We start from the raw sequence: 10,674 nt of genomic DNA, 5'->3' as shown, positions 1-10,674 counted from the left end.
CGCTTGCGCAAACCAGAGTGAACAGAGTCCGCAAGTGGTTCAACCTGAAGTCTTGATCTGTAAATCAATTCATTTCGTTCAGTTCGTGTGTGATAAAGTGATAGTGCAAAGTGAAACGTGGTTGTTGTTTTTTCGAGTGAGAAATAAACTTGTTTTGAACATCACTCTTAATTCAAGGTAAGTGACATTTAGTGCAATTTTTAAATATGTATATTATTGTTGGCGCTTTGAAGAACCGTTATCTGAAGTGGAGGTACATCTGGGAACATTTGGGATACGTAAATAAAAGAGCACTCGTTTAAAAATCCTCACACACACATCTGATTTTTATGTAATGATATCATACGTCTTATATCCATTATGAATACCATGATTAGTATATTATCTCCTAAGTTTTCATTGAATTGTTGCGTAAAATTTTGAAATAAATCTGGTTCGTACACCTACATCTGATATGGAAGAAATAAATTTGTACATATATATAAAGAAAATGCTCTAAGTTCCCTTCCACATAGAAATGACTTTTATGTTACGCAATGCCTTGATTTCGCTATAATGTAGTACTCTTGTCTAGAATATTTATGTATGTTCTGTTGACAAAAGTTCCTTTTATACTGTATATTTATCCTACTCTAATATCTGCAATTCAAACATTCACGCGTACGAAAATATATCGTCGGTGAATGTAAGTTGAAAATTAAATAACAGCAATTTTATGTGAATTGCGACAAAATTAAAAATTCCACCCTTTAATTCATAAGCGCCATCTTTTTGCAGCCACTTTCTTGCACCCTCTCAATTCCCCAAGAAATATGTGTGTATGATAAGTAGAAATATTGTTTTATGTGTCTTCCAATATTATGTCTGTGAAGTTGGCGCTACTGCGTTAATTGTCCATTTAGCTCCAGGTGAGAATGAAAACAATAGAAGGCACTGAAAAAGCCCAGCACCAACACCATAAACAATGTTCAAAGTTAAAGTACATATTTACATATAATGGACATCATAAAACATTATCATCTTGTTTACATCATATGCCAAAGCCCAATGGCATACCAAACAGCAATAGATATTAAGATTTGAAAGAGGATAACAATAAGCACACAAAAAAATCACATTTCATTAATTTGAAGGTGGCATTTGTCAAGATAGTACATATTGTTATCCCCTCTTCAAGTATAGTTACTACATTCCACGTTATCCTAACCTTACAACAACTGTCATTGTATCTGACAAGATGCCACAGTTGGCTCTTTAGTCTCTAGTCTAAGTATTAGGCATTTTTAAACTGGAGGCTGTTCTGTTCCTTTTTTTTTTTTTGTGGGAAGCCAAGAGTAACATTTATTAGGTTTGGAATTTTCTTTCTTGTCTGGAGAAAATATTTCTCATAGTATAAAGCCATTTACATCAAGGAAAATTTCATTGTTTAGGCTCCGCTGTACCTTTGGTAGGCCACGTTTTCAATTCCTCTGCTTAGAATTCATCTAGAGCAGCAGTACTCAAACTTTTTTCTCATTGTACCGTATAGTCCTAACTAGGCCTAAATGTCTGATGTATCCCCACCATAGGTTTTATCTGCATAGTGAGTTTTGGGGAATTTCTTTGGTTGCCTGATTGGTGGAGTGTTTTGATATGTTGGAGGCCTGTACATGGGGTGTCCGCAGGATTTTTTTCCTGGGGAAGGCAAAAAAGGCACATTTTCTCCAACAAAAGTGTTGTTCCCTAAAAAAAAATATTGCTTAAATTTAAATTTATGATGTTCATGCAATAATTAACACACATTATTGTGGCTAAAATTAAATTATATGTGTGAAATACATAACTTTTGGGTGACTTCCGGATGCCCATGGGCCTGTATCTGCAATAGAGCAAAATGGCATTTGGGCTGCATGTGGAAAGATGGGAACAAATAAACGTTACAATCCTATGTTTATTATTTTATTGTGTGTTCCTATGTTTATACTTTTTATGATTAGTTACAAGAATAAAAATGTGAAACACATGGAGGCTATTCCAAAAAAGTATATTGCAAACTTTAGTTTTCATATATTATTCCAGAGGACAAAAGTAAGTTCGTAAACAAACTGTCAAGGATGATTTTGGAGTTTTTATTGTAAATCTTCAGAGTTTCTCGTGAGAAGGATGTGCCTGACACAGTTTCTTGATGTCTGGTTGTGCACTTGAAACTTTAGTCTATTATAGATTTCGAACGAGTATTTTATTTGAAAACTTATGAAATAAAGATAGGAGTCTTAGTAACAAAATGAGCCTTATCTTCCTGTCGAGTGTCAAAGCTATGAAGACTGAAATAATGAAGTCTGCTCTACACACCTGCATGAAAAATGTCGTGTGGGTATTCTCGAAGTTTCTTTTCCGAGCTGATTGCATACCCCCTTCAAGTCGTTTATGTACCCTTTGGGGATGTGCGTACCATAGTTTGAGAACCACTGATCTAGAGCATTCACATGAATCCTAGGGTGGTTTACTTTTGCAAGAGCTTCTTGTGAGCATATTTATCATCACACATCACAGATATCTTGACAATAGTGAATTTAAGCAACGTTGAAATTCAACTGAATACTGTAGAAGGAATACTAAACCAATGTAATTTTTCAGTTTGAAATATCATGGTGGTGCAGGCCTTAAAAAGATGAAAGCATGTACATTACAATTCTAACTGAACAGATGTGAGGATAATGTATGTGAACCAATTTTGTCATTTTTTATAGTGTCCATTTAATTACAGCCTTGTATTATTGCTTTGCTACATTTTTAATTCCGGACTGACAATAAATTGTGAATTCATATTAATTAAAGGATGAGGTTCATGCTGTAGCTTTTTTTTAACTACCACACTTTACATAATATCAGTACTATGTATCATAAACAATGTTTGAATAAAATATTCTGTCAGTATTTTAAAGGATTATGGTGTTAAACATTGCTTTTAAATATCCAAAAGTAAGGGCAGATAGTAAGAGTCACCATTTAAAACTCTAAATCTGTTAAATAGATTACATGAATGCATGCCTAGTCTACATGAATTTTAAGTCAAAATATTAACTTACAAAGAAGTCTTTTTTTTTGTTTTTTTTGGCTTCACTATACTCTGATATAAGGAATTATTTTAAATATTTCTTGACCTGCTATATATTAAGAATTATAAAACATTTTGTTGCACTGAAATAGCCTAGCTCTTGCACCATGAAGAATGTTCAAATAAAAAGTATGCATTAATTTATAATGGACATGCACACTATAAAGGGGTTGCCATGTTGTTTCCATTATATGGCATACCAAATAGCAACAACTCTTGAACACAAAAGTTTTTGCCAAGGTATTTGTTTTGGAAAAATGAGAGAGTATTGTGCCCTTATTTCAGTATTTCTTGCTCTGACAATTCATTAAAGCATAAAATAAAATCAGATTTTGAAGCCTTATTTTATCTCTCTGAAAGTACAGTAATAATTTTCATACATTAAATTTTTCGTAAAGCATCTTTGCATGTTATGTAGGTTTCTGGTTTTGACAATTGCTTTGTTGCTATTTTAGCACCTAAAGGCAGTGCTTTAAGTAAAACATGTTAGCTGGGGGGGGGGGGATGTTTGATGGAGTCTTGTGTTTAGCTGGGAAGGTGCCCGAATGGTTTTAACATGGTGACAATAGGCCCGTCTAGTTGGCTGCACTTTTTGACTCTCTTCGCACCGAGGCGTCTAGTTCATTGATTTCGAGTCAAATAGTGTATTTGGTGTCTGCACTACCTTCCAGACCGGTGCAAGTGTGGTGTATGGTCACGTGGTGTGTGCTAACTAATCAAATGACTATTTAAAGCAGCAGATAGGCATTTGTTGAATCTTTTGAACTTCAACACCGCTTTCCGTCTAGTTGGTTGATCGTCATTTCCTTGCACCACCCTGCCTCCTCGATGGTGCTGTGGTAGCGTTGTCGCCTTGTAATCAAGAGGCCCCAGGATCGATACCCGGTGGAGGCACATAGTGGTTCGGATCCCACTTTAAACTGTAGGTCCAGTCCTGATTAGCCTTTCTGTACATAAAGTGGACTTAAAACAACAAATCAATCAATCCTTGCACTGCACAGAGTGTCGAAAAGTGCAGCCAACTAGATGGGGTTAATGAGACAGGTGGAGTGCAAAAAAAGTATAGTTTTCAACTATGCTCATTACCCTTGTTTAGACACACGTAGTTGCAATTTATGCTTGTATTGTTATATTTTAATTAGACATTACATTGGATAATTTGGCATTCTTTTAATTATTTGTGTTCATAACCACTGGATTGGAACTTGAGGAGTTATTATTAGGGATCAATATGGAAGCTTTCTCCAATTATTGCAATGAATTTGTGGTACTCATTAACAATTTCCTTGAAATTCATGTATTCTTAAACTTAGAATAGGCAGCAATGCTAACTTTTTTAAACTTGATTTCTTGAATAGTACAGCTTAGTAACCGAGGCATCAGTAGCAATTTAAGGGATTAGCAAGCAAGTCATTAAAAAAAATCAATGCTACTATTCTATTTTGTATCTGAAGCCATGGACATCTTCAGAAGTACATGTTTTGGTTTCTTTGTAAGAAGAGGAGAATGTATTTCGCAAAATCAACCCAACTTTGTGGTGCACTGGTCTTTTGAGAGCAAGCTTAATATTAGGTAACTGAAAAGTTTGAGGTGATTTAATTAAACTAAATGACAAATTTGTCTTAGAACAAACAGACGCTGGAAATGAGTTGTTCCATTTACTGGTTAATTTAATTGTCTCATTTCTACTGCCATGAGCAGAAGTCGGTTTCATTATGGTACATCTTTTTCATAGCTGAGGATAAAATCTAATAAAAGAAAGTGTTAATGAAAGAAATATAGATAAATACGTAAGAACATATGGTCATAAGTTAATGTATAATAATAATAATGAAGTAATTTTAGTGGATCTAATGATTAACTTTACAGAATTGTCATTTGTGTTATCATAGAAAACCGAGTTGTAAAGAGTAGCATAACCTTTTTTTAGGCTACAAAAAGGGCACTGGATATACGTATTACCCAGTATCGTATTTAAGAAATTTGCAGTGGGGGGAAATTCTACTGACTGTCTAGGGACAGCATGAGATAATGAGTTTATGCCATATATCATTTCCTCCCATGGATAAAATTTAGGCAAGCAGAGGGGGAAATCAGCCCCATCTCCCCCTACACATACCACCCTGGTAATACCATAATGTTGTTTGCCTTTGTTGTGGATGGAGGAAATAACAGACTTGAGGATTCGTGGATATATACTTGGACAAAGTCCCCTTGGATATCCTTTCTCTATTGATGTATCCCAAGATATTCTGCCTCATTTGCTGTCTTCGAAAGTCTTTCCCTCTTGTATTAATTATTTGTACTCCACAATATAGGTTGAAATGAGACAGAGGAGAAGGGTACTTTTGACCCCAACAATAACATAATCCATACATGTTATGCAATATTGCCTTTCTTTGTTGTATTTTGGGTTACCTGTCAGTTAGGATAGAATGGTGCCATGTGTTAATCTTGACTCCAACGTGCTTTTGCTCATGACAGTACCATGATCATGAAGTTAACTATTAAAAATAAGATAATAAGGTGGGAATCCCCGAAGAATGCCCAGCCTCCACCTGCATTCATTCGAGGGTATGCACTTATGTCCTGGTACCTAAAAAGACCAGAACGTCTTTTACATGAATGTCGATTCCCCCGTTTTTCTTTTCTCTTTTCTTTATTTAAATTTTACAAGTTATCTTAATTCTGTAGGTGTCTTGTGCAGACTTTATACAGGATCATGTACAGCCAACGGCAAAGGTAATAGTAGGCAAATTGTCCACTGCTGTTTTCATTCTTTTGTATTGTACATCCTATGTTGTTTTAAAGAATGGAATTCTGTTGGTGTGAAGCAGATGTTGTCTTCTAATTGGCGTGTTTTAATTTCAATCCATGATCTCACATTGTGGAAAACAGACTGAATGAAAATGGTGATGGACAATTGGCATACCATTTCTTTGGCCGTTGGGTGTACCAGGGCTCTTCGGCAGTCGTGGACAATCCCGTTTTTCAAATATATATGTAGCTATTACAATAAGTATAAAAGTGGTTAAGCATTCTGGCATGATATAAGTGTAGTGTAATAATGCATGTAAAGGTAATTTAGAATATATGAAAGTTATGCAGAAAATAAGGTAACGTTTGATTTATTAATAATGGGTTGGGTGGTTATAGTTGAGAGGAAGAGGTATACTGAAATGGCTTCAATAAGAAGGAACTATTCTGGAAGCTCCAGGAAGGGTAGGTGTGGGAAAGGACAATGAAGCGACGTCGAGACGAGGACACAAGAAAAGGAACAAAAGTCACGAATTCACGAGAAATAAAACCATGTAAATTCTCATCAATGCCAGCCGCAAAAGTAATTGTTCCTGAGAAAAACAAAACCACCATTCTTTTTTGATTGTTTGTTTTTAGGTTCACTTTATTCTCAGTTTTGTTCAGACGAATAATTTGGCCAATTCTGTATTTAGCAAAGTACTGATCGTTGGTTTAAAAAATTGACAAGTTGCCGTTGCAATACGAGCGTGACGCGATACAAACACATTTACCGAAAAGAAAAACGCGTTAGCCTACTCCTTTCCCACCCAGAGTGTGATTTGTAACCAACTTCTTTCCATACGTTATTTTACGTACTAAGATTCCCAAACTTTTTCGTTTCACGGCGCCCTTAGTGTTTCAAGATTTTTCCGCGCCTCCCAAGTCAGAATGTAGGCCTATCTTAACACTTGCAACGCTCTGTTAGTGTGGTTAGGTTGCTTGTCTTAAGTTAAAAAATAAACATATATTTTAAATTCAGAAGCATTTTATATGTAAAAAGTATTAAATAAGCAAATATTTGGAACAATCATCATTTCGCGGCGTCTCTGTAAGCCAGCACGGGCGCCGCGGCGCACACTTTGGGAATCACTGTTAACTAACCTAAGCTTGCAAAAACTATCTGGAATAGAAAGGCTGTTTCTTTGTTGGCGTCACACATCCAACATGTTTTTATATTGCCAGGTTTCTCAAGGATTTATTCCCACAATTAAAAGTTAAGAATTGCCTTACGTCACTTCCATTGTGAGATCTCGTGCCTTTGCGTCACTTAGTGCACTGTTTTCTTGGGTTAAAATTTGTGTACGGTTGACAAGTGACTGTATTCTTGAGGGATCAGCTATTGTTTATCTGAGATTTTTCCCATTGGTGTTAACTGAAGAATTGCCTTCACCATCTGTTATCGCAACTCTCGGGTTACGGAAGAGGAAAGCGCCCAGCATCACCGATATGTTTACATTCAAAACAGAGAAGCGGAAGCTTTGGAGATGGTAGTGTTTTCTTTGTTAGAAACCTTTTGGGATGTTGGTTCATTTGCGGGAGAATGCTAGCTGTCGGTTTTGGAAGATGTAGCGTAGCATTACATTCAAAATTCTTATTTCGTGAAACTGAAATGGTTGATATTTTCGCCTGTTCCAAGGCGGAGTTGTCAACGCAACGCCCTATGAGGTCAGTGATCGCAGGTTCGAACCCTGTTAAGGCGTAGTTATATTTACCCAGTTATCCATTTTTCAGAGGTATAAATGACGGCGTAAAATCAACGAAATAGATTTAGGGAGGCTGAACTGACAGCGCGCTACGACGTTAAGAGTGCCGGGTTCGAATCCCAGTCTGGGCATGGGTGTTCTTTGCGAGTGTCCCTTAATTAATTTCAACATACCAGCACTCATCCTCATCGTCGCGATTAACCAAAGGTGGCAGAGAAACGACGAAAGAATGACTGCATCCGTGAGATGAAAAGGGCTCCTGCGGGAAAAAAAAATATTTGAAAAGGACCACACAGTGAAAAGATGACGTTTGAAATGAAAAAAGTATTAGAAATAACTAACAAGGGTTGCATAACTTCCCTTAAGGCGAGGAGATACAATTACGCACCAATTGTGCATTTATTTCAGTATCGCCCGAATGGGCACTGCTACTAAAACAAACCCTGGGTGTATCCAAGAATATGAACTTCTCTCCATGTTGCAAGTACAAACATTTTGTTATGTTGATTATTAAGCTGGACACAATGTTTGAAAATATGATGAATAATAATTTTCGGAATCCCATGTATTCCTTATGGGGAATCAACTTCAACATCAAGTTACGGCTAATCAAATGGAAGTTTCGACTTTTCCTCTGGTGTAATTCATCTTCAAACGGCCCTCTTCCCGTTGACATCTCTTTCTATTACATCGGAAGTTTTATATTCATGAGAGAATGCATCAAATCATACTCCCATATGATCAATGCTTTTTTTCCTTGCCTCCTGGCAGTGTTGCCAAACCTGATGGGCATAAAAGAACTAAATTTCACCTTAAATGGAGTTAAAACTGACTCTCATGGAGCTAGATTTACGATGGCTGGATAAAGTGTAATGTTAGTAGTCAAAGGGGTGGGGCACTGCTATTATCGTTAACTGTAAATTGATGACAATTTATTCTTAGTTTTCAACATCTAGATCCGGCGGCATCGCCCATCTCAATAATCCACCGATGGTGGTATGAAATTGAAAGTAAAGAATTCCCTGACGACAATATTATGTCAATTTCACGTCCAACATAGCGCTATAAAGAAATAGCTGGGGAGATAAGAGAGAGTGGGGCGACGCAGCCAATATAACAATATCACGTCACGTGCAAAATGTATAATTATGACGAAAGGTGGTCTATGTGGGTCGGAACCAGAGATGGCATCATAGTGGGGCACAGGGGGTGGGCGTCCCAGTTCACAGCCGAACGAGTGCACGAAAGATTGATTGATTTGGTTTATTTTACTTCGCGTTTTGTGCCTCTTGGCTAAAGATGGGGATGAGTGATGAAATTGATGAATGGACATTCGCAAACAACCAAGCCCGAGCGGGATTCGAACCCGGGACCCTTGGCGTCGCAGCGCGATGTACTAACCACTCGGCCACAGGGTCCTTCTAGAGTGCACGAAAGAGCCAGATCTGGCTCCAAGAGAGCTAAGTTGGCACACTGCCATGGACGAAAGGGCTTGGGAAGACTCCCGTTGAAATTGTATCGCATGCCCTTAACATTTAAATTTATAGATCAGTTGTGTAAATTCTAGCCTGGCTGTAGTACGTGATCAGTAAACCAAAATTCAATTTTAACAGCTGCCTCGGTGACAGCGCGTTAAGTTATATACTCTCGATTTTGCAGTCGAAGGTTCCGGGCTAGAGCCCTGGATTGGCCATGGTTGTTTCTTTGTGATCCTTTCTCAATTGACGAACACTCATCCTCATCGTTGCAATTTGTCTGAAGAGTCAGAAGAGCGACGTTAAACTTGTGGTACTTTGGCAAAGTTTTACGAAATGGATAAAAAAAATTCTCTGTTCGAGTTGCGGTCTGAAATGGAAAAAGCTACATCAAATACACGAACCGAATATGCAGTCGCACGAAGTCTAACCTCAGTTTTGGGAACATCGTTGTATAAATCAATACTATTGTAGAACGAGACCAAGGCCGATACTTATCACCTAAGAATCTCGTTTCGATCATGACATTATTTGGAAGTTTTACTAGGACCCTAACACACAAATCATTTTTGATAGTAGTTGCCCGAGCACAGTTTCGATTTACTTTTGTTTTTAAGTCTACTTTATGCACAGAAAGGCTAGTCGGGAGTGGACCTTCAGTTTAAAGTGAGATCCGAACCACTACATGCCTCCGCCGGCTATCGAACCCAGGACCCTTTGATTACAAGGCGACGACGTGGCAAATTCATATAATATGTGGAATTAATAAATTCGGGAGGAAATTACAGTTTCAATACCTAACCTGAATCATGTAAGAAATTAAAAGCCGAACAGACCATCAAATTTGAAATTCCATGCCCAAATGATATCTTAATCCAACATCGAGGTGACGTCGAAAGTCACCCCTTTTAGATTCTTGGCATCAAGGGGGTGACTTTCGCAATAGGAACTGAAAAAACAACCTCACTTCCACGTAGTACACCCGGTAACTGCAATTTTGCAGGCCAAGGAGAGACTGGCGTTTGATCCTATAGCCAGAATTATCCTGTGTAAGGCTGTGTTGTATCCTTACGTGTGCTGAGCGCCCCTTTACAGCCTCAGCTTTCAACAAGGCAAGGAGATTTTAGTCCTCAAGAGACAAATTAGGTGTGGTAAGGGGCTTGGCCTCATATAATGTGACTGGTGCAAATAGTCTTAAGTGCTGCCGCACCTAAAATTTTCGTATCAATTTTGGAATAAGAATTTACTCTTATGTAGAAAACTAACCAGGGAACTGAGTTTCCACGCTCTGGAAACGATAGTTCTGAAATTATTTGGGTGACAGCTTCAATCGTGTATGAATAGTGTGACAACTAAAATATAACAAGTTTGATGTGTTTTGATGCAGCTGCAATATTTTCGCTCCCCTAAACCCAGTATAAGCGAGCGACTTGAAAATAAGCAAATTCGAATATGGAGCGACATATCAGAATATTACCATAACAACAGGGTGGCTACTCACCGGGAATTACTTGAATTCCGGGAATTATGCGTGAATTCTGCTTTAATTTTTCTCCGTACACGTGAAAAATTGCATGTTTTATTAAACGAAATCCCATTG

General features: G+C 37.6%; 1 protein-coding gene across 4 annotated transcripts in view; it reads left to right on the top strand.

The window, feature by feature from the left end:
* Positions 1–28: 28 nt before the first annotated feature.
* Wdr62 (WD repeat domain 62) overlaps positions 29–10,674 on the top strand; it is a 255,818-nt gene continuing 245,172 nt past the window's right edge. For all 4 annotated transcript variants that reach the window (XM_083120947.1, XM_083120945.1, XM_083120946.1 and 1 more), the window contains exon 1: positions 29–177. The gene's annotated coding sequence lies outside the window, so the exon portion shown is untranslated. The remainder of the gene's footprint in view (positions 178–10,674) is intronic.

Source organism: Lepisma saccharinum, chromosome 4, assembly GCF_977018435.1.
Source record: "Lepisma saccharinum chromosome 4, izLepSacc3.1, whole genome shotgun sequence".
In the NCBI taxonomy this organism is placed as follows: Eukaryota; Metazoa; Arthropoda; class Insecta; order Zygentoma; family Lepismatidae; genus Lepisma; species Lepisma saccharinum.
The sequence above is the reverse complement of the archived record's forward strand: the minus strand, read 5'-3'. Positions and strand labels throughout refer to the sequence as shown.